Source organism: Lygodium microphyllum, chromosome 18, assembly GCF_053477565.2.
Source record: "Lygodium microphyllum isolate KBCC chromosome 18, Lygodium_microphyllum_v1.1.10, whole genome shotgun sequence".
Taxonomy (NCBI): domain Eukaryota; kingdom Viridiplantae; phylum Streptophyta; class Polypodiopsida; order Schizaeales; family Lygodiaceae; genus Lygodium; species Lygodium microphyllum.
In genome coordinates, this window is record NC_141152.1 from 92,282,596 (window position 1) to 92,305,698 (window position 23,103).

The following is a 23,103-nucleotide window of genomic DNA, read 5'->3' on the forward strand; positions in this document are numbered from 1 at the left end:
ACATTTGGTCACAAAGTCCTTGACATCCCTCCATAAGCCTTTCCAATGAAAGCTTTTGGCAATCCTGTCATATGTTTTGAAAACACCCAAGTGACCAGCAGTGGGGGAAGAATGCATCTCTTCCATGATCTTCTGCGTGAAAGGGGAAGTGTGGGGGATGACAATCTTGCCATGGGACCAAAGAAGGCCATGCTTAAGCTAATATTGGGAGTTTTCAGCCATGATCCCATGCTATAATTTCTGAAATGTGTGGCTGAAATGATCATCTAACAAGTAAGCCTCTTGAAGCTCTTCAACCCAATCACTGTGCAATTCTGAGATAGAGGACATCTTGCATGCCCACATTCGAGAGAGTGAATGGGCCACAATATTATTCTTGGCCCGAGTGTGTGAAATATCAAAGTCATAGTTCTGTAAGGTTGCCACCCATTGCCATTGCTTAGGAGTCAAAGTAGACTGAGCCAAGAAGTAATGGAGGACTCGGTGGTCACTTTTTACTTGGAAGCGGCTGCCATACAAATAGTGGTGCCATTTCTTGATGGCATGGAGAATGGCCAACATCTCCTAGTCATATACATTCATTTGCATTTCCTTCTCATCGAGCTTGCGGCTCCCAAATGCAATCACATTGTGCTCTTGCAACAACACTGCACCAATACCCCATCCACTGGCATCACAATGAATGGTAAACAGCTTAGAGAAGTCAGGGAAAACAAGGATGGGGGCTGAAGTAAGTGCGTCCTTTAATTAATTGAAGCTATGATCCGCTGTGGCATCCCAAAATAATGACTCCTTTTTCAAGAGATCAATCAAAGGTGCTGAAATGGCGGCATAGTGCTTAATGAAGCATCTATAGAATGAAGAGAGACCAAGGAAACCATGCAAGGAAGTGGTGGTGGAGGGAGTGGTCTAGTCTCTAACATATTGCACCTTCTTTGGGTCAACCTGTAAACCATTTTTTCTCACAATCTATCCCAAGTACTCGACAGATGTCTGCATGAGTATGCATTTGCTCTCCTTAGCAAAGAGTCAATGCTCTCTCAATATGTCAAACACCCTCCGAACGTGTGTCAAGTGCTTTGTGGATGACTTGATGTAAATGAGGATGTCATCAAAGAAAACAAGAACAAACTTGAATAGAAAGGGCTATAGAATTTTGTTAATTAGGCTCTGAAAGGTGGTGGGGGCATTAGTCAACCCAAAAGGCATCATTAGAAAATGATAGAGTCCACGATAAGTCCTGAAGGCCGTTTTGACCTCATCTCCTACCTTCATATGGATCTAATGGTAGCCAGAGCACAAGTCAATATTAGTGGAACAGCATGCCCCTTTCAACTCATCTAGCAAATCATCAATCTGTGGGATGGGATAGCGGTTCTTCATTGTAATTTGGTTCAAATCTTTGTAGTCAATGCACATGCAAAAGGAGCCATCTTTATTTTTTACTAAGAGGACGGGGATGCATAGGGGGAAGAACTTGGCTCAATGAAACCCATCTCTAACAACTCCTTGATTTGCTTTGCAACCTCTTTGCACTCACACTTGGAGAGTCTATAGGGGGGTTTATTCACAGGCTTGGAATGGGGCTCTAGGTCAAGTGGGTGGTCCACTTGTCTCTTAGAAGAGAGGGATGTAGGCATTTGAAATAGCTCATTGTATTCCTCAAGTAAGGCCTGCAAGGCTGAATCATGAGATACTACAGAGGGCTGATCAAAATTGTCTTGATTTGAATGCAAAACAAAGATCTGTGAGCATTTCTTAAACTCCCGCTTGAGTTGCTTTACTGTAATGAGCTGAAAATCAGCATGATCTTGAACTCCCTCTAGGTGGATAAGCTATCCATGCATCATAAACTCCATGTAAAGCTGAGAGAAGTCCATTGCAATCTTCCTCAATTGTTTCAGCTAATCACAGCCCAAGACAATGTCAATGGGGCCCATATCTAGGGCAATCAGGTCAATCAATGCCACATAATTTTCAGCCAAGCATAAGGGAACTGTAGGACATACATGTGTGTTGATTTCTTCTTCTCCATTTGCTACTTGGATCTTTAAGGGGTGGTGTAATGCCATAGGGGTGCATTTCAATCGATCAATGATTGATTTATTGACAAAAATGTGAGTGCTTCCACTATCCACAAGGATAAATACATGCTTCCCATCAATATTTCCTTGGATGCGAAGGGTCTGTTGCGAGAACCTGTCCAATCAGCCAAGGAGATCAAGAAAAGGAAAGTGGGAGGTGGGTGGGATGTCAAATCAAATATCTGTAATGGAGCACCACTCGAGTCAAAGGGAAACCCATCCTCGGGGTCATAGAACTGCTCGTGATCAACATCCTCTATAGGCTCAGCCTTATCAATGGGGAGGTCATCCTCCTCAGTGTACCAATCTTCCATGACATACATGCTATGAAATTTGACCTTAGTTGTCTTGTACTGAAATTTGGAGGCATGATCAGCAGTGTACTTATGTCCACACTTAAAGCATAGGCCCTTTTCCTTTCGTTCCTTCACAACATCTGGGGGAATGAACTGTTGGTTGCTGGATCCTTGGTACGGTGATGTAGTGGACTATTTATTTTCAGCATAGTGTTTTTCAGCATTAGAGCCCAATGTTGGCCCAAAAGTGCTCATTTTTTTTTCAGCATGGAGGGCAGGGTAAGTGGGTACTTTGGGGCTATTATTAGGCATAGAAGTGCCTCAAAAACCACCTCCATATGGGGCTGATCGTGAAGGAATGCAGGGCTGGCCAACACCTTGCTGAAAAGGCTCATTCCTACCATACTTTCTTGCATATCTCTCAGCCAATTCGATTGCATCAAATAGTGTGGTAGGTTTTTGGTGACAAGAATCGCGTGGTGGGGAGACTTGCTCAAGATGCTGCTCAAACACACACAGAATGCACAAGGAGAAGCTCACTCAAGAGACAAGAAGAGAGATGGAGACCAAAACGTTTTCTTGCTGGTTTTTTCTTCTTCTTCCACACTCTTTACAGTGTACAAAAAGTATAGATAAGATACAACATAAAGAAAAGTGACCTACTAAGTCAAACACTGCATAACCGACTACACTAGTTGACTGGCGCTATAACTATGCTAGTTGTAAATAGGTGTAACAACCTAAATATAATAAATAATGAGTCAGTGGCCATGTGAGAGTCATAATGACCACCGCCATGCTAAGTGTAGACGTGTGAATCCATCTAACCAGGCGGTCCATCATCAATGTCCACGTGTGTTGAGCTTGTCATCTCAACACTCCCGCTCAAGCTCAACTGCATCTCTACAACTCCAAGTAAGCTTCGCAACTTTTGAAGCTTCTCTGTACCCAATGCCTTTGTGACGATGTTAGCTATCTAATCATGTGTGCTGACATACACTAAGTCAATCAACCCTGCTAGTACCTTCTCTCTCACAAAGTGGTAGTGTACCTCAATATGTTTTGTCCTGGCATGGAACACAAGGTTCCTAGCCAACTGTATACTGCTCATGTTGTCACAATAAATGACAAATGGACTTTCCACCTGCACATCCAAATCAGCCATTAACTTCTGTAGCCATACTACCTCACATGCTGCAACAACAACACCTCTATACTCAGCCTCTGTACTCGACAAAGTAACTATAGATTGCTTTTTGCTGCTCCAAGCAACTGCTGCACTACCAAGAGAGAACATGTATCTGCTTGGTAGATCTTCTATCAGACATACTACCAGCCCAATTTGGATCTGTATATCCAAACACCTGTATATCTATACTTGCCTCATAGAAAAGTCCATAATGTAATGTGGATTTCACATATCTCAATATGCGTCTAACTACATCCAAATGTGGCTTTCTAGGTACTTGCATAAACTCACTCACAAGACCAACACGTAGCTCAAGTCTGGCCTTGTAATGGTCATGTAGATCAAACTCCCCACTATCCTCCTGAACATAGTAGGGTCTTCTATCTCATCCCTAACATTAGCACTCAACTTTACATTCTGCTCCAACGGAACTGAAAGTGGTTTACATGCTATCATACCATACTTGGACAACATATCCAAGCCATACTGTCTTTGGGATAGCCATATACCATCATCACATCTGATCACCTCAATGCCAAGGAAGTACCTTAGCTCACCTAAATCCTTCATCTAAAACTTCTTTTTCAAAAAATCCTTGACTTCAACAATCCCACTATCACTATCACCTGTAATAATCAAGTCATCCACATAGATGACTATGATGACCAAACCTGCATCTCCCTTTCTCACATAAAGTGAGTGATCAGTATCAGAAACATAAAAGCCAATATTGACAAGATACTCTCTGATCTTGTTAGACCATGCTCTAGGTGGTTGCTTGAGCCCATAGAGCGCCTTCTTCAACTTGCACACATACATGGGATGCTCTAAATCTTCATAACCTGCTGGTTGATCCATATACACTTCTTCCTGCAAATCACCATGCAAGAAGGCATTCTTCCCATCCATTTGCTACAACCTCCAACCTTTTGCTGCTGCCAAAGCAATCACACATCTGATAGTTGTCATCCTAGCAATTGGACTGAAGGTTTCTTCATAATCTATGCCATATGTCTGGGCATAGCCTTTTGCAACCAGTCTAGCTTTGTACCTACTAATAGAACCATCTGCGTTGTGCTTAATCTTATAAACCCACTTACATCCAATAGCTTTCTTTCCCTTCAGCAATGATAATAGATCCCAAGTCTTATTGGCCTCTAATGCAGCCATCTCCTCATCCATTGCTGCATCCCAATGAGCATGACCAACAGCCTCCTCAAAACATGTGGGCTCAACATCCTCAACTAGTTTCACCATATAAGCATAATGGTGAGCTGCATAACCTTCAAAACCAAATCTTTTAACAGGGTATCTGACTTTGCTAGATCTGCATACCACCAGATCACTGAATGGAGCCTTTATATTACTATGAGCTCTTTGTACACCTGGTGTCCTGACAGAAGGAATACCAAGCTCATCATCCAAGCTCTCTGATCCACTGGAGTCTCCATCAAGAATTGCATCAATGCCATCTAACACTTTATTCTTTCCTTTGTCTTTACTTGTAGTGCTACTAGATGCACCTGAAAATGTAGAGGTACTCCTTAGTCTCCCAGACCAAGGACTACCAGATGATGTCTCTGGTCCACTAAGAGTCCGTGATTCTTGCTTTTTAGCCTGCACACGAGTGTCATGATCATCATCATCATCCAATGCATCACCACTAGATGTATACCAACTAATCATTTCATCAAAGATGACATCCCTACTCACTCTGAACTTACATGTGACAGGGTTATAATAGCGATGCCCTTTCTGCTCTAAAGAGTATCCAATAAAAACACATTTTTCTGCCTTTGGATCAAGCTTCTTCCGTAGCTCATCTGGCACATGAACGTATGCAACACAGCCAAATACCTTCAAGTGCAATACATTAGGCTTCCTGCCAGTAAAGCATTCTTCAGGAGTCATCCCATGAACTGCAGCTTTGGGAGTTCTGTTCATAATATAAACAACAGTATGAACAGCCTCAGACAAAAAATGCTTAGGCATATTCTTTTCAGCCATCAAGGCACGTGCAACTTCTGCAATATGCCTGTTTTTCCTTTCTGCAACCCCATTTTACTGTGGGGTATATCTGCATGTGAACTGTCTCTTTATCCCATGAGACCTCAGAAAATCACTGAACTCATTCAAGAGGTACTCTCCCCCTCCATCTGACCTCAAGCACTTTACTTTCAAACCTGTTTCTCTTTCAACTACAGCCTTGAAAGTTCTAAAGTGCTCAAACTCTTCACTCTTTTCCTTCATAAAATATACCCACAGCTTTCTAGAATAATCATCAATGAATGCGACAAAGTATGAACTGCCTCCAAGAGATACATTTTGTGTAGGCCCCCAAATGTCTGTATGCATAACATCAAGGATATTTCTGCTTACATCTTTGTCATGTGAAAAGGGTTGTCTTGCCTGCTTACCAAACTGACATGCTTCGCATACCTTATGAAATTTTGCAACTCTAAATGTAGGCAAACCTGTAACCAACCCTTTGGACTGCATTAATTTCAGCCTTTGTACATTTGCATGTCCAATGCGTTTGTGCCAAATTTCAATATCTGTAACAACACCTTTTCCTTTAGCATACATAGCAACATTCGTAGTAGGAATTCCAGCATCTAGAGTAAACATATGTCCAACTCTACTTCCCTTTGCTACCAACCTGCACTTGTCATTGAAGTCTTCTACAAAGCAGCCCTTTACATTAAATCTGACTTACAGCCCTTGCTCTACCATTTGACCGACTGACACCAAGTTCTTTGTAATAGATGGCACATGTAATACATCTGAAAGACTCTTTGTCTTACCATCATGCAAGGACAAGGGAACTTTTTCAATGTGTGAAATTGGGTGGCATGAATCATCACCTGTCTGCACATAACCTGCATTTTGCAAATCTTGCATCTTTCCAAACCATTCTGCATGGTTGATCATATGATTAGATGCACCTGAATCAACATACCAAACATCATCATGTGTTCCCTTTCTTGTAATAGCATTTAGCATATGCTGTATAACAAACAGACATTCATTTTTGTCTTCATTCTGTCATGAAGACGATGCATAGTTTCCTTGCTACAACTTACCACTACGAATATCATATTTCTTAGCAAAACATTGGGCTGCAATATGAGCTGTTTTTCCATAGTAGTGACACACAATACTAGAGTTGTTAGAGCCTCTGTTCTGCCATCTACCTCTTCCTCTAAAGCTCCCCCTGCCTCTAAAGTTACCATGACCTCCTAAAATCTAAATATCGCCAAATTGTTGATTCAATCTGTTTTGCTGGTTGTCATTACCACGTCCTATACCACAGCCTCTTAAAGAGAACTTGCCACATCCCCTTCCTAAATTGAAGTAGAAATCTTGGAATTGTTCACCACTTCTTTCAGATGTCTCACTCTACATGTTGATCTCTTCAGTGATCATAAGGGAGACCAACTCATGGAAATCTGGAAATGGCTTTCTGACATATATGGAAGTTACAAAAGACTTCCAAGCCTTTTCATTATTAAGTCCACCCAAGGTAGAAGACACCAAATCATCATCATCAAGCATTGCATCAATTGCTGCCAATGCATCTGCAATGCTCCTTACCTTTAGTGCATACTCATTGATAGACATCTTCCCTTTCTTTAATGTATTCAACTCTTGCTTGAGTTGAATCTTTCGTGCCTTTGTATTTACAGAAAACATACTTTCAAGTATGGTCCAAGCTGCATATGAATTCTATGCATTTCTAATATGTCCCAGCATATTATTGTCAATTACTGCAGATAGCCAATACATGACCTTCTTGTCTTTTGCATTCCATTCCTTTCGTGCCTTTTGTCTCTTCTGCAGTTGGAGGATCACTCACGTCCAGCTCCTTTTCTTCACCTGAAACAAACTCGTAAAGGCCTTTTCCAATAAGGAATTTCATGACAGGGAACTTTCATGAAGGGTAGTTATTCTTGTCGAGCTTCTCAATGATGGGGCTTCCACTGTTCTCTGCCATTATCACAAAACTAATACCAAACAGCAAGCAAATCTTCTGTAACCCTGGACCTGTAGTGTACAGCAATACACCAAACAGCATTTTTCACTATATGCTCAATAACACATGCAATCTGCAACCTGTTTCCAGATAAACCTTATGTTTGCTTCCTCCAAACACCTCAAGAATTACAAATTCACAATTTGTAACCTGCGCACCCACTTTCGGTCAAAACAGTCGAAATCACAGTGTACCCTGAAACTGCTGTCCGTAACCTTACGGCTCTAAAACGGGGCTTGAAATGGCCTCAGATGCCCAAAATAACTACGTCTTCGCGCACACCAAATCTCAATGCAATCTGAGATTTTTGCTCTACCCTGCTTCCGGTGCCTCCACAGGCACTATCCAAGAGAAAGAGTGGAAGGATGGGAGAGCTTCTTACTCGTGGCTTGCTTGCTCGAACCTTGCTTCTTCTCCTTCACTTCATCCTTCAAAATCAGCCTCTCTCAGTGGCATGGCTCTGATACCGTGACAAGAATCGCGTGGTGGGGAGACTTGCTCAAGATGCTATGTAAACACACATAGAATGCACAAGGAGAAGCTCACTCAAGAGACAAGAAGAGAGATGGAGGCCAAAACGTTTTCTTGTTGGTTTTTTCTTCTTCTTCCACACTCTTTACAATGTACACAAAGTATAGATAAGATACAACATAAAGGAAAGTGGCCTACTAAGTCAAACACTATATAACCGACTACACTAGTTGACTGGCGCTATAACTATGCCAGTTGTAAATAGGTGTAACAACCTGAATATAATAAGTAATGAGTTAGTGGCCATGTAAGAGTCATAATAACCACCAACATGCTAAGTGTAGATGTGTGGACCCATCTAACTAAGTGATCCATCATCAATGTCTGCGTGTGTTGAGCTTGTCATCTCAACATTTGGGCCATGACATTGGCCGACAGACTCAGTTCCAACCCATAGATGTACTTGTGCAATTTAGCATTGTTGCTAATGCTCTCCATATACATGGTCAAATTCATAAACTGATTTGTGTATTTACATACAGGGAGGTTACATTGGTCAAGAGTGTACCATCGTCTAGCCAACCGTTCTTTTTCCACAAGGGACACAAATACTTGGACCATATGCATTTTAAAATCTTCCCAGTCAATGAACTATTGATTCTCTTGGTTGACATAGTGCCACCATGTGTTGGAAAACCCTTCCAAGTGGAGAGAAGAAAAAAATATTTTTTGATTGTCAGTGCGGGGGTAGATATTGAAGTAAGAATCCAACTTGGACATCCATTTCTCCAAGTAAGATGGTGAGTGGGATTGCCCATTGTACTTCCTTAGGATGACCTTATCACGCTGATCATAGGGGCCATGCTACCCATGAAATCCTTGCTGTCCATGCAGCCATGGTGGCCATACATGCCTTGTTGTCCATACATCCCTTGTGGTGCATTAAGCCCATGTTGTCCATGATTGCTAGGCTGGCCATTTGTACCATATTGTCCTTGATGGGGTTGATTCATGTGGGGTGCATGGGGGCTCCTAGGTAGAGCAAGGGAAATCTGACCCAAGGTGGGAGAAGGCCTCAAATGGATATTGCCTGCATGGTGGACAAGGGAATTCAATAGGGGCTCATCATGCGTATGAGAGGGTTGCCCGATCTCATAGGTAGAAGGAAAATTTCCCTTAGTGTCAAGTATACATTGTGGACCATGCAACGGTTCTTGATATGGAGGATGTCTTGAATCATGCCTAGACTCATTGGTCTTTTTTTGGGATGAAGCGGTCACTAGTTGAGCAACAAGAGCAATGAGCTGCTCAGAGGTCTGTTAAGTCTGAGTAGTGTCATCGTCTGATGTTCCACTAGAACCAGTCTCCTCCTTCTGATCAGATGACTCATTTATCTGTTGAGATTGTTGGAAGGGTATCAGAGCTTTGTTTATTTCTGTGTGAGTGGTGATTTCTTCTGGACTTAGGGATTCATCTTCAGAGGATGCGTCTAGGAATGTCACATAGCACGGACCTTCTATAAGTTGTGGCTCTGGCTTTTGTTGACAAGGAACATCATCATCATCTTTTCTCTAGAATGAATGGTCATGGCAACATGAGCCACTGGTGAACTTAATTTTTATACCTTTGATCCATTGCTTATGCAAATTTTGTGGTCCATTCGTCAGCCCAAATGGAACCATGGTCATTCCATCCAACACCTCAAGATCTTCGGTCTCTAAGATCTCTGTAGGGACATCAATAAGATCACCCACTATCAAAGGAACTTCTTCATTTGCACTTTCATAACCTGCTTTGTTTTCTTCCTCATCATTTTCATCCTCTTACTCTAAAGGATCCGTCTCTGCTTCTGTAGAGGCTATGTAGGAGAAGAACAGATCTTTCGCCTCTAGGTCTGCTTCTATCTCTGGCTTTGTCTCTGCGACTACCATGTAACAGGGAGAGCAGTACATCCATGCTTCTATTTCGCTACCAAAGGTGATTTCAAAAGTCAATTCGGGTTGAGGCACAATGTATTCTCCCATGGAAAAAGACTTTGGTTCCTTCGATAACTGGCTTACAGTGCCCAATGTTAGGGACTGTGCCTTTGTTTTCTTGTGAAAGATTTTTTTAACAGCCTCTTTGTCTCCTGATGTACCCTCTGTTACTTCGTTGGAGAAGTTTATTGTGACTTCGATGGATGTGGATCCATTGCCTTTTTGCAATCCATACAATTTCGACACCACTTTGTTAGGTCCTCTGCCTAGGCTTAGGGTTCCTTTGAACCAATCCGTCCTCGCTCTTGCTTGAAAAAGCCAAGTTCTTCCCAACAGCATAGGGTATGAGGTCCCATAGGAATTTGGTTTGACCACCAAATATGTCAGCTGATAGTCTCTTCATGCAAGGGTTGTTTTTATGTGTAGAGGAGGATGCCAAAACGGTTTAATTCAGCTTTGGTCTACCAATCTGATAAGCCACTGTGTAGGTTGAATTCCTTGCAAACCTAGATCCTTCATTGTCACATCCGTCATTGTGTTTACTGATGAGCCTCCATCAATCAATGCATTTGAAATAAATCATCCTTCTATCCATACACTAATCTCTGGGGTTCCAGGATCTAGGAAGGCATTAGCCACATCTACTTCCTTTGCAGGTTCTGAGGTTTTATTGGACTTTGTTGTTGTTGGGGGAGCAATCCTTAGGACACGTCTTCTTGTCAAGTTGCTTTTGAATCTTTTTCAACAATTGGGAGATAGCATCAACAACTGTCAAAAGGTTAGGTTTGGTTTAAAGGTGTCTAGGCCTTTGACCAAGTCATAATCTTTGATAGGATCCACAGGTTTTTCCAATCGACTGGGAAATGGGGCCACATCCACTTTTATCTTCCATTTTTCTTCCAGGAGCGGCAACATATGCGCTTCTTTGTCATGAGGAGGAACTTTTGCATCCTCTACTTCCTAGAACTCGGGTCCTGTCTCTACTTCCGCCTGTGTAACTCTCTGTGGCTATGTAGTGTTCTGTACTTCCTTATTTTGGATTGGATTATTCTTTTTTTCCTGAAGGAGGTTGAACGTCACTCTCTTTGCAGAAGGTACGTTCTCTTTTGGAACTACAGGTTCTCCTTTCTTTGCTCGCATTATTGCGGCATTTCCAATTCTACCAAATGGAAAGCACATTTTTGGGTCTTCCGTTGGGTATCCGAAGTAGATTTGATAGGGGCTAGACTTGGACAATCCTTTGGTGTGTGTCCTTCTCCTTTGCATCAGCTGCATAAGGGCTTGTAATCCATAGATCTTCTAGGATTTGGACAATTGGGGAAGATATGGCCATTTTCTCCACATCTGTAACATTCCACCTCTGATCTCTGACCACCGCCAAATTGTCATTCTCTGTAACTTTGAGAGGGAAATCTCCTTGGACAAAAATTAGGACCAAACTCTCTAGGCTTTGGTCAAATGACCTGCGTTGTCATTTTGGATTCTAGCAAGTTGAATCTTGCATTTTCATATTTCTGTCTTCGTTCGTGCATCTCTTTTAGAGAGCAAATATCCTCTGTATGGTTCTTCCTCAAACAATATGAACAGAAGGCTCTAGGAATGGTTGGTTTTCAAGTACATTCAGTGGCTAAATGTCTCACTTGATGACTCTTTCCACACCATGTATTAGAATGCATCACATCTCTCCGAGCTCCTGTAGGAGTGGATATATTGGCAGTATTCACCTTCAGTGTTAACCCTCAAACGAACAAGGTGGAAAAGCTGAAAAATCTAAAGTAGAAGACAAGGCCAAGGAAAAAGTGAAATAGAAGACAAAGGCGTACCAAGAAGAATCTCGAAACACAAGAAGTGCAGAAAAATCCTAAGTCAAGGAGAAAGGTGCACAAGAGAAGCGCAAGTTAATACTCGTGTAAAAGAGTGCAAGGCGCACCATGATTTATTTTAAGAGTATTGGGCTCTCACCCTGCAATTTGTAAATGTAGACGAGCACTAGAAAGGAAGCTAGAAAGATAGGAGGACAATGGCAAAAAGGGCCTAGGCTACAGCCGGCCATGTAGAAAAGGGAATAAGGGGATGACCGCCCAAAAGGGATTTAGGGTTTTGTATATAAAGTTGAAAAGTGAATGAGAAGCTCATTCTTGTGTGTGGCCAAAAGTGGCTCTCCTCTTCTTCTTCTTCTTTTTCTTGTTCTTGCTTGCTTGAGCTTGTGCTTGAGAGATGGAGTGTGAGAGTGTGAGGGAGGGAGTGTGTGAGGGTGAGGGTGAGGGGAGAAGAAGCTCTCCTTCTCCTCCTCTCTTCTTCTCTTCTCTTCTCTTAGAGTGGTGAGCTTGAGGATGGAGCTCGCTTGAAGCTTGAGCTTGAGGATTCAAGCCTTGAGCGCATGCACGCTTTGAATCGAGTATTGAAGTAGGGTTTTTCTCAAACCGGTGCTTGAGGTAGATAGGTAGGAAGCGAGGGAGTTTGAAGAGGTATTCGATCTCCATAGAAAGTAGGTTTTTGATTTTTGGACTTCAAAAAGCATGTTGGAGTAGTGTAGGTATTTCCCTTATTATTTTTTCTTGCATTTAGGAAGGATAGGAGCAAAACATTGGAGCACGCAGTAGGGTTTTCTTTTGCTGTATAATAGGCCGAAACACGGTAAATAAGGGCAAAAAATGAAATTTTGGGTTAAATATTGGTGAGGGGAGCAAAACCAAGGTGAGTATAGGCTTGGGCAGGGTGATAAGGGACCAAGACTGACAAGGAAGACCACATTTTGCATTGTAGGGTTTTAGGAGAGCTGGAGAGAGGGAGAAAGAGCTTCATTGCATAGACCTACTTCGATCTTGCCATCAAGGAGTTCTTTGCCCACCACAGGTAATTCCACACCTTCCAGTAGCTTGGATCTGGAGGTGCTCAACCAGTTGGAAGGCTTCAATCACTTGGCATGACGAATTCTTTGAAGTTCGGCGAAAAGACGTGTTGTGCTTGGCCTATCCGAGAGTGACGGGGATTGTGAGCTGAGTCCCAGAATCAGCCCTCGGCCCCACGTCCTATATTTGGCCCTCAAACCACTCAATCCACTCAGCCACTTTGCCCTCGGCCCAGTCGGACACTAAGCTCTAGGCCAACCACACTCGGACAAGTTACCAATCAGTCCTTGGCCAATCAACCATTCGGCCCATCGTATTCAGACGCCCTTCGCTCGACCTGTCCAAATAAGGCATTCGACCAACTTGATATTCGGCCCTTGGCTTGCCAACCGACTCAGCACAACACCAACCAACTCGGATGCCTACTACTTGGCCCGTCGGAATTGGTCACTCGGTCCCGACAATTTGGACCTACTAGGCCGAATTTGGATTTTTTTAGATATTTGACCCATAGACCCTGAAACCGACACAGAGACCATATAGACCCAAAAGCACATCATAGACCTATCACTAGACTAAAATCTAGAGCAAGTAGTTTAAAACTTGGCTATGAAGGGTCCTTCAAATCGCGCATGGTGTTTACCGTAACGGCCCTGCGGCCAAGGGAACTGCCCCCCAGACCTCGATAGAGGGGGCTTTGCCCTCTTCGCACCTCTCCCAAGTAGGTTGGAGAGAAAAAGTGCATTGTGACAGGTCTTCCAAATTAGATCCTAGTGTAGTCATGGCTCTACACAAGCATGGATTCTCACCTATAAAATAGCAACCAAAAGCCCATGCCCGAACAAAGACAAATAGAGACCCTAGAGCCTCAATGAGCCAATCTAGCCAATAGTGGCAAAAAGGCCACACTGCAAAAACACGTATGTGTTGCATTTGGAGTGCATCTAGTCAAAGCGGAAAGCAACAACATCAAGCTACAACTGCGAGGATGACTAGATATGACAGTCCTGACGATATATGCACCTTGAATAGCACTGCACAGATAATCCAAGACATCAATGGAGAATCCACATATGGTCGTGTAGTTGGGGACTCAAAGGCATGCATCAGGAGGCTTAAATTTACAAGCCAAGACCTAGAAGATGAAGACATAGTGCCGCCTGCTTATCTTAGGGTCAAACTCACCGCAAAAAGAGAGCACACTATCGATGCCCTCATTGATGAAGGAGTTGATTTTAATATCTTGACCTATGTTGCATGGACCCTACTAGGCCAACCAGAGCTCACAGCGACTAATGAAACTCTTATTCCTTATGGGGGACACTCACAAGCACTTTTATTGGAAAGTGCAAAATCCTTGTAACTATTGAAATGGAAAGCTTGCCTATCCTTTTCCATGTTCCTCCATGTAGTGCTAATTGTGGGAAAGAAACCCTCCTAGGAATACCCTTCAAAATGGCGAAAAAGTGTGAGGCTGATTATGTAGCACATATGATACACTTGACACTATCGAGTGTGAGGATAGTCACAACCTTTAGCAAGGGTGACCTCAATGAACCTCCTTAAAGGCAAGGAAGGTGCTGACATAACATGCAAGCCTACTAACAAGAGCAAGGATTTGTTGAAAGAGTTGATACAAGCACATGTTGAATAGAGAGAACCAATGAGCGAGGCCAAGGTTAGGAGAAAATGCCAAGGATAGGATTTGGACTTACAAATATCATAGAAGGCCACAAAAGAAGCCCAAGACTTACAGATGAAGGTATCGATGGAGAGCCAACACAATGCCGCGATGGATATCCACCAAAGCGTTGCTATATGCCCAAGGGTAGTATGCAGGTAACCAATGGATTTGGGTACCAAAACTCCATGCTAAACCACCTCTATCAGCTGAAGGCGAGATTGCATCAAAAGCAAGGAAGCACAGGAGGAAATCTAAGAGAAACTCTAGGTCTCAGGGCAAGAAACCAAACATGAGTATTCAAAGGGAAGAGCCTCAGCCTAGCATGCTTAATAAGCAGATGTCAGATGTAATCATTGAGTATGCACAAAGACCACTAGTGCTCAAGGAGATTTTGGCTTCCCAACAAGATAATGAGCACAATAGGCACAACACTGCTCATAAGAAGGCTGGTTGCTCAACAAAGAAAATGGCACAATCACCTAATAGCCATGAGCAAATCTTTTAGCCAGTGCCAAGTCTACCTAAGAGTCCAAGATCTCCTACACCCTCTTTCCCTAAATGGACATAGGAAATACAACAACAATCATCAAGTGCATCTGCTCAATCCCAATCTCTATCTCCATCTAAGCTTCCCAATGTCCAAGAGGTGGGACATGACACCTGTAGCTCTCGGCCCAAGGATACATCTGTGTAATCTATTGTGACTAGATCAACAGAGGCTCGATCTGCACAAGTGAATGCTCAAAGGGAAACAAAAGACACAACCACTTTTGATTTGCTTGAGGACTTGACATTGAAATCTACTAACAGTAGCCATTCCACTGAATTAGTTGCTACTACTTCCAATCATGAATGACAGTAGTCACAGTATTTGGCTGTGACGATGCCCCTTGCGGAACGTGTCCTTAGCAATTCAACCGTGGAAGAGGTGTCGCAACCAACATCGTTGACACCTCCAGCACTACCAAAGCACTTAAAACCTAGGTTTGAGGAGAAATATCTTGAAGGTTTGGCCAAGGAGATGGCGCATTTGACCAATGAACCAGAGAAGAAGTGCCTGATGAAGCTTGATCACAAGTTGACAGCCATCACACGTACGTACGTCCATGTGGACATGGGAAGGCCAACACTAGAGCACACGAAGCTCATAGACGAACCCCTGACTTGGGATGAGAAACAACATGTTTGCTCCCAGTATATAGCTATCATCAAAGAAGTCATAAAGGATATCCCAAAGGCCATAGCTAGAGAATGGTGCTTGATACCCTCAATCTATACTGCTCAATGTGAGGCAGAGAAGGAAAAGATCGAAGCAGTCAAATGAAAAGGGAAAGGAAAAGGTGAGTTCGTGTAGAAATGGTACTTCAATCAAAGTTTGGCAACCAAAATTGGTCACCGACTAATGACACTCACTGAGCAAAGAAAAGCCCTTTGGACATCAAAACATGATCCTACGTACATTGCCCCAACCTCATTATGATTGTTGGTAGTGGTCCATGAGGTCCAGCTTTCTGCCACTGTCCAAAAACATCCCTTGTATGATAAATTGCTTCTAGAAGAAGATCTACACATGGCTAGTAGGCTAGGAGTAGGGAGCATGGTTCTTGATGTTAGTGCATATGTCTTTTGCCTCATTCAAGACCTTGCAATCCTAGATTTCTATGCTTTCCATCAATACAACCCTGACTTCTTTAGCTGGTTTCATCCAAGCTTACGTGACAAGAATCTTAGACTATCTCTCGGTTCTACATTAGAGTCACCCAAACCTCATGAGCAAGAGAAAAACAGCTCTAAACACAACACCTGCACCGATAAGAAGCAATGCACACATGTTCCAATGGGTAGGGACAAGAGTCTAGAGAAAATGCCCAACCAAAAGCACTTGCCAATGCAATCAGATGAGAAGCTAAATGGAGGGGAAATAGCTAAAGAGCTAGGCTCTCCAAAAAGAGAGACAGTTGTACCCTCACAACCTAGCGAGGCTGTTCAGCAAGCCGCAGCTATGTCCCATGAGGACACACTAGAGATAGAGAATGCTGAGGTCCAACCAAGCACATCAATGAAGTTCCTACTTCAAGGTCCCGAGTCTTCAAGGGATACACCTCAATTGCCTAAGAAAAAGGAGAGAAAAGAATGAAAACAACAATGGCAGTTGCAAGTGGTTGTAGACCGTGAGAAAAGATTGAGACCAAGAGTGCAGAAGAGCCGAGGAATAAAGCATCGAGTCCACCCATGAATGAATCCATTTCCATCTCTCCTAGTAGCGGTGAAACCTCAGACGCATCCATGTGCTCTCAAAAATCAAAGAAACCATTACCATCAACGGTTGCTGGCAACACTCAATCCACAAAAAACAGAACTTGCATTGACCACTCAAGAGTGGATACAACACTGTCACAATAGGGTGAAAAGACTATACTGGTCACATCCAAGGAGAACCATGACACAATAGTAGCAAGGCCTCAGGATAGACATGGAAACCCCGAGAGCATAAAAAATTCTAGCGTTGACCAATCTTTCTCATCTAGGCCTGAGCCCCCAGCTACGCTAAAGCCTAGGGAAACTCCTAAAACCTTGCATGAGATAGCAACCGAGCAAGCCCTCATTGAACATAGAAGTGTTGCAGAATGCTTAAATGAGTTAGATGCTAAACTCGGAGTATTATCACATGTCTATGTCCTTGTAGACATGGGAGCATTCCCTAGGGGGCAACTGAAAGAATACTTGCCATTTTCCCTATCCTAGGAAAAGCAAGAATATCTTGATGAGCACTATGATAGGCTCCTACATGAACACATGTGACTCATCTCTGCTGAGAAAGCCGACAAACTACGCTTAACTGTGACATTCAATGATGTGCCCTGCCAATCAAATCTCTTAAAGATAGAGCAACTGAAGTAATAATCAGAGTGTTGAAGTCAATTCGAAAAACGTTGGTTTGAGAACCACATTACAATGGCCGAACTAGGAGCCCAGATTATGATACTCTCAGAGGAGTGATTGGCCAATGGCGATCTCAAAGAGACCCAACCTATGTGGTGCCAACTTCCTTTCGAGTGTTGACTGCCATTCGGGGTACGGAATTAGTTGAAACTAGCCAAGAGAACTCTCTAACTGATAAGGTTCTCATTGAGGAGTTACATGTTGCCAGTAAACTTGAACAAGGTACCATGCTACTTGACGTTGCAAAATATCTATTGTTATTGAGTAAGGTGCCACGAGTACTAGATGCATGTGCCACAATCCAGTACAATCTTGAGTTCTACAATTGGTTTTTATCCTCACGAAGTGACATGGATTCATAAATATGTACATAAATAAAAAATGAGTTTTGTGACTCTATATAGATAATATCAACATACACAAGCAATGATAGTCAAGCGCAGGGAGAAGAGTTGGGTTTGACAGGCTGAGATCCTCAGGTGCTCCTCTCATCACATGTCTAGAAGTTGTGTGACCATTCTCACCTCTAGTGGAGGGCATGCAACCCTCATTACCACCATAGGAATCCCTGACCAACATCTCTGACGGCATAGACGGGGTGCCATCCCCTTCTATACACCTTTTCCCTTTTTGGTCTATCCTTTTGGGGATGAGCCTTGCTCCACTCCATCACAACCAGTCCATGCAACTTAGCATAAGCCAAGATTTGCTAATGGCTGGAATACGCCCCACAGTCGAAGTAGGACAAATATCATCACGAGGGCCGTCCCTCTACAACAAACACTGCATGCCTCACCTCACCCCTCCTCCTCATATGCATTTGATAATCCACTATTTAATCCCTTTCATGCAAATAATTCTATCCTACCTCAAAGCCTAACCTTGGTTCACATTTTGCAAGTTTCCCCATAGTAGCCGTCATGGAGCACACAATGTAGTTGGCATGCAAGCTCTCCTCCGTAGAAGGGAGCATAGGGCACAAGCATCTCCATGAGAGCGATATGTGCCTACCCTTAAGAGGTACGCATTGAAAAGAGGCCCTAAGTGACATCACCAACGCAGGCCAAAACATTCCCAGGCTAGGAAAACAAAGGCTCAAGGGAATACACGGGGGGTGGCAACCCCAGCCGTGCAGGCCCTCACCATACGCTTGGGCACTAGGTGCTCGAAAGAGGAGAAGGTAGCTAGAAACAAGAGGGAATTTGATGAATCATTTAAAAGCATTCTTGAAATAGTTGCAGCTATACCATACGGGTCCCAGTCGATATCTTCCCTGCCCGGCCTAATGGGAGTCCTGCACCAACACAGCCCCAGTCGCCCGACCACCCAAATTCACCCCGCCTCATACAAATAGAATAGGCCCTATGTTGTATAAGCTACTTGCCAAATGCCATTTTATCATGACTTTTTGTCCTTAAGTGGTATCTTCTTGCGTTGCATTTGTTCATTATAATTGATGCATGTGACTTGCGTATACTCTCACGAAGTATCAAGTGGATGCAAGATGACACAGGTCTTTGTACAAAAGTGTTCAATGTCCAAGTCACTGCAAGACCATCAACCTTACAAAGAGCCATGACGGAAGCCTCACCGACAAAAACGAAAATTACCCCTGTCGAACTCTACACCTGGCACTCACGGTAGTTGTCACCTCAATTATACCAACATTGCACGTTACAAAGAGGTCTTGCAAAATCTCCAGTGTATCTCCCCATCTCAACAACTATTCCTCTAGAAACAAGGCTAGGACACAATCATCGCTATAATATCCATTTTCACAACCTTTGAATCTCGACAATTCCCAATCCAATTGAAAGATTGATAGCCTCAACGTATTGCGATGGTTGTACTCATGTTATTCTTTAAATTAAAAAAAAGAAAGAAGAAGAAAAAGAAAAAGAAAAAGAAAAAAGTACTTACAATCATAGCATGACACCTAGGGGTACTCAAATTAGGTATGCCCAGTGACCTTGGTCGGCTGGCTCCGTCCCTAGTTCCCTAGCCCTCTACACATCCCCCACAATTATTTAAGGCATATCAAGGGCAGAACATACCTAGGGAGCTTGTCTCCCCTATGGTTAGACCTATCACCCTGACCCAATTGCATGATTCCTTTTTGTATCCGCCTTAGTACCATTGCAATCGATCGTGGTAAGAACCACACGAATGGCCATGAAATGTACACTGTACTCGTGGAGTAAGCCCCTAGCTACCAACTACTAAAATTTCAATGTCAATGTGTTCGATTATGCTACATCATGCTGTCACAATGCAAAGGATGTCTCATACACCTTTATGTGTACTTCTCCTCAACATGGGCAACTTTGCTTCATCCACATGTTGTTACAAGGAACCAGCCCATGGTCTTCTAACTACTTAATATCTAAGTATGCATGAGCACTCACATAATATCTGCACTGAAATATATACATAGTTTGGATCCTCAAGTATAGGACAATACTTTCAGCTTGCTTAGAGTTCGATATGTCTTCCAAACTAATTGAACTATGTCTTGTGCACGATAAAGAAGACTAGCACTACCATGAGGGAGAGACCACCTATGAGAGGTTTTCAATTGCAGGTATTGAAGACTCCTAAGAAAGTGTCGTTTGCCCTTCATCAACACTCAACTCTGAATTCTTATCCATTATCATTATACAAGCCCACCAAGAATCGTCGGCCGCAAAATCCCTAGAACATCAATCCATGTGCCAACCCATGAGTACAACTCCTAGCCCTATCACCAACAACATGCCCCCAATGACCTTCATTCGCACCACCACCAAAACTCCTCCACGGCAAACCACAGTTGTCCTTTCCACCCACGTCTTCGGTGCATGCCAAAGCCTGTTACCTACGACGGTGAGTGCCATGGGACTAGCACTCGTCCAGGAGGTGGGTAATGTTAACACTCAAACGAACAAGGTGAAAAAGCCGAAAAATATAAAGTAGAAGAAAGGCCAAGGGAAAAGTGAAATAGAAGACAAAGATACGCTAAGAAGAATCCGGAAACACAAGAAGCGCAGAAAAGTCCTAAATCAAGGAGAAAGGCAAACAAGAGAAGTGCAAGTTAATACTCGTGTAAAAGAATGCAAGGCGCACCATGATTTATTTTAAGAGTGTCGGGATCTCACTCGTATAATTTGTAAATATAGATGGGCGGTGGAAAGGAAGCTAGGAAGATAGGAAGACAATGGAAAAAATGACGTAGGCCACAGCCGGCCATGTAAAAAAAGGGGATAAGGGGATGAGCGCCCAAAAGGGATTTAGGGTTTTGTATATAAAGTTGAAAAGTGAATGAGAAGCTCATTCTTGTGTGTGACCAAAAGTGGCTCTCTTCTTCTTCTTCTTCTTCTTCTTTTTCTTCTTCTTGCTCGCTTGAGCTTGTGCTTGAGAGAGGGAGTGTGAGAGTATGAGGGAGTGAGTGTGTGAGGGTGAGGGACCAGGGAGGAGAAGCTCTCCATCTTCTCCTCTCTTCTTCTCTTCTCTTCTCTTAGAGTGGGGAGCTTGAGGATGGAGCTTGCTTGAAGCTTGAGCTTGAGGATGGAGCTCACTTGAAGCTTGTACTTGGATCGTGGAGCTACCAGAGTGCTCGAGAGAGGAGGTAACTCAATCAGGCATGGAGGTAAGCTCCCTACACCCATAGGGATGGATGGCGCGTCAACTATGTGAGATAGCCATTAGTGCTCGGCTTGGAACACCTTTTGAAACAATAAGCGGTCTGTAGGTCTTGGCGGTTGAGGGAGAGCTCCCACATTCAGCGTCTATAGTTTCTTTGTAATCACATCCATAAGCTCTTTCTTGATACTTGCGATTGAGTTGGATAAGTAGTTCTTTAGATTTTCACTTCCTGAAGTATTTGTAGTAGGATTTTGGGAGCTTCTGTAATTACTGCATACACTAGTTGGGTTGATCGAGAGGGTCCTCTGTTTTGGTTCTGATTCAGAGCACCTGTTCAGACTTGGGGTTGTTGATTCCAGTTGGTGGGGTTCCATATTGTTGAGTCGCCATTGGAGGAACTGTTTGAGGCCACTGTTGTTGTGGTTGAACCATCATTTGAGGCACTGTCGTCTGCAGCGACCATTGTGGATTATTGCGGCACTGTTTGCATTTGGGGATAGGGGTAGGGATCTGTCCCTAGGACTGCATTTGGTGGGTATACCATTCTTCGCATAGAAGGAGGTAAGACTCCTCTTCCTGGGGTCATTGACAGCCTTGCTTCAACTTCATCATAAAATCTTGCACCTTCCTTGCAGCTTGCAGATTGGTTGGTCTTCTCAATTCCATGAACTTGCAAACTTCTAGTTGTAGGCCTCTGAGGAACACTCCTTTCTGGATACCTTTGTCCAAATGATGGTTAGTCCATCTCTTCAAGATGGATTCCATTTGTGAGACATAAGCTTATACTCTTTCTCCAGAGGACTGACTTAGGTTCATGAACTCCTCTTACATCCGCTCTTCAAAACCTTGAATTTAGTGAGGAAGGCTAACTTCAGGTCGTTCCATGTGCCAAAAGTTCATGCTACTTGTGTCTCATACTATTAAAACGCTGAACCCTTGAAAGTGGTGGGGAATATTGCTAACCAATGCTCAGGGGTTCTGGCATTGTTAGCCACACATGCTACCATAAATTCTGCTACATGAAGATCGGGGTCTTTATTGTACTCTCCCTTAAAAATTGGCAACAATGGAACTACATTTGCTGGCCTATCATCAATATTTCAAAGATGAATCTGACTAGGAAGGGGACCTTGAGTCTCCATGGGGACTTCTGTAAAGAGTGCTTTTAGGGCATCAAAGGAGGCTTCTGCTACAAGCTCGTTCTCAGCCTTGATTCTTTCATTCTCTCTTCTCACGTACCTCTGGACTTGTTCTAATGCTTGCCTCTTGATTGCGCCATTCATCAAGGGATTGGCTCCAACCAGTTGATTACTCAACAAAATAGAATCAGAGAGGGGCTTCAGTCTCTGGAGAACATATCTGAATTTGGCTTTCAAACCACTATAGAGGGGGAGATATTCCGTTCTAAAAGTATCAAAACTCATTCTTCTTAGGATCATTATTATGCCATCATTATAATAATGACAGCTTCTGATGGTTTCAATAGTGTATGTTGTAAAGGACTCTTTGTCTACCAACTTCCAGTGGGTTTCCAATTGGAAAGCAAAAGATTGTCAATGCACCAAGCATCCCACATATCTTGCTGTTGAGCATCCATGAACAAATTCCAGCTCTCTTTTTACTTGTTTTTATGAACCTCCATAGACCACGACTCCTGAAGCTTCTTCATGATCTCCCACTTGATGATGTCTAGAAACTTCTCAATGAATGCCAAATTTTCCATGGATGGTCATTCTGGTGCGCAGATCGGATGCTGTACGCTTGTGTAGTGAATGCCGAAAGGTCCCCAAGAACAATAGAACTCTACTTTTTGCACAAAATTCAATGTAAAAAGCATGAACGACATGAACAAGAGACCAATTGGGTGCAATCTCCCCCCATGCCTAAGGTATGTGCCCATCAATAAATATAAATGATAAATCGAATACTCGTTATCCTCCAATGCTTTCCTCCG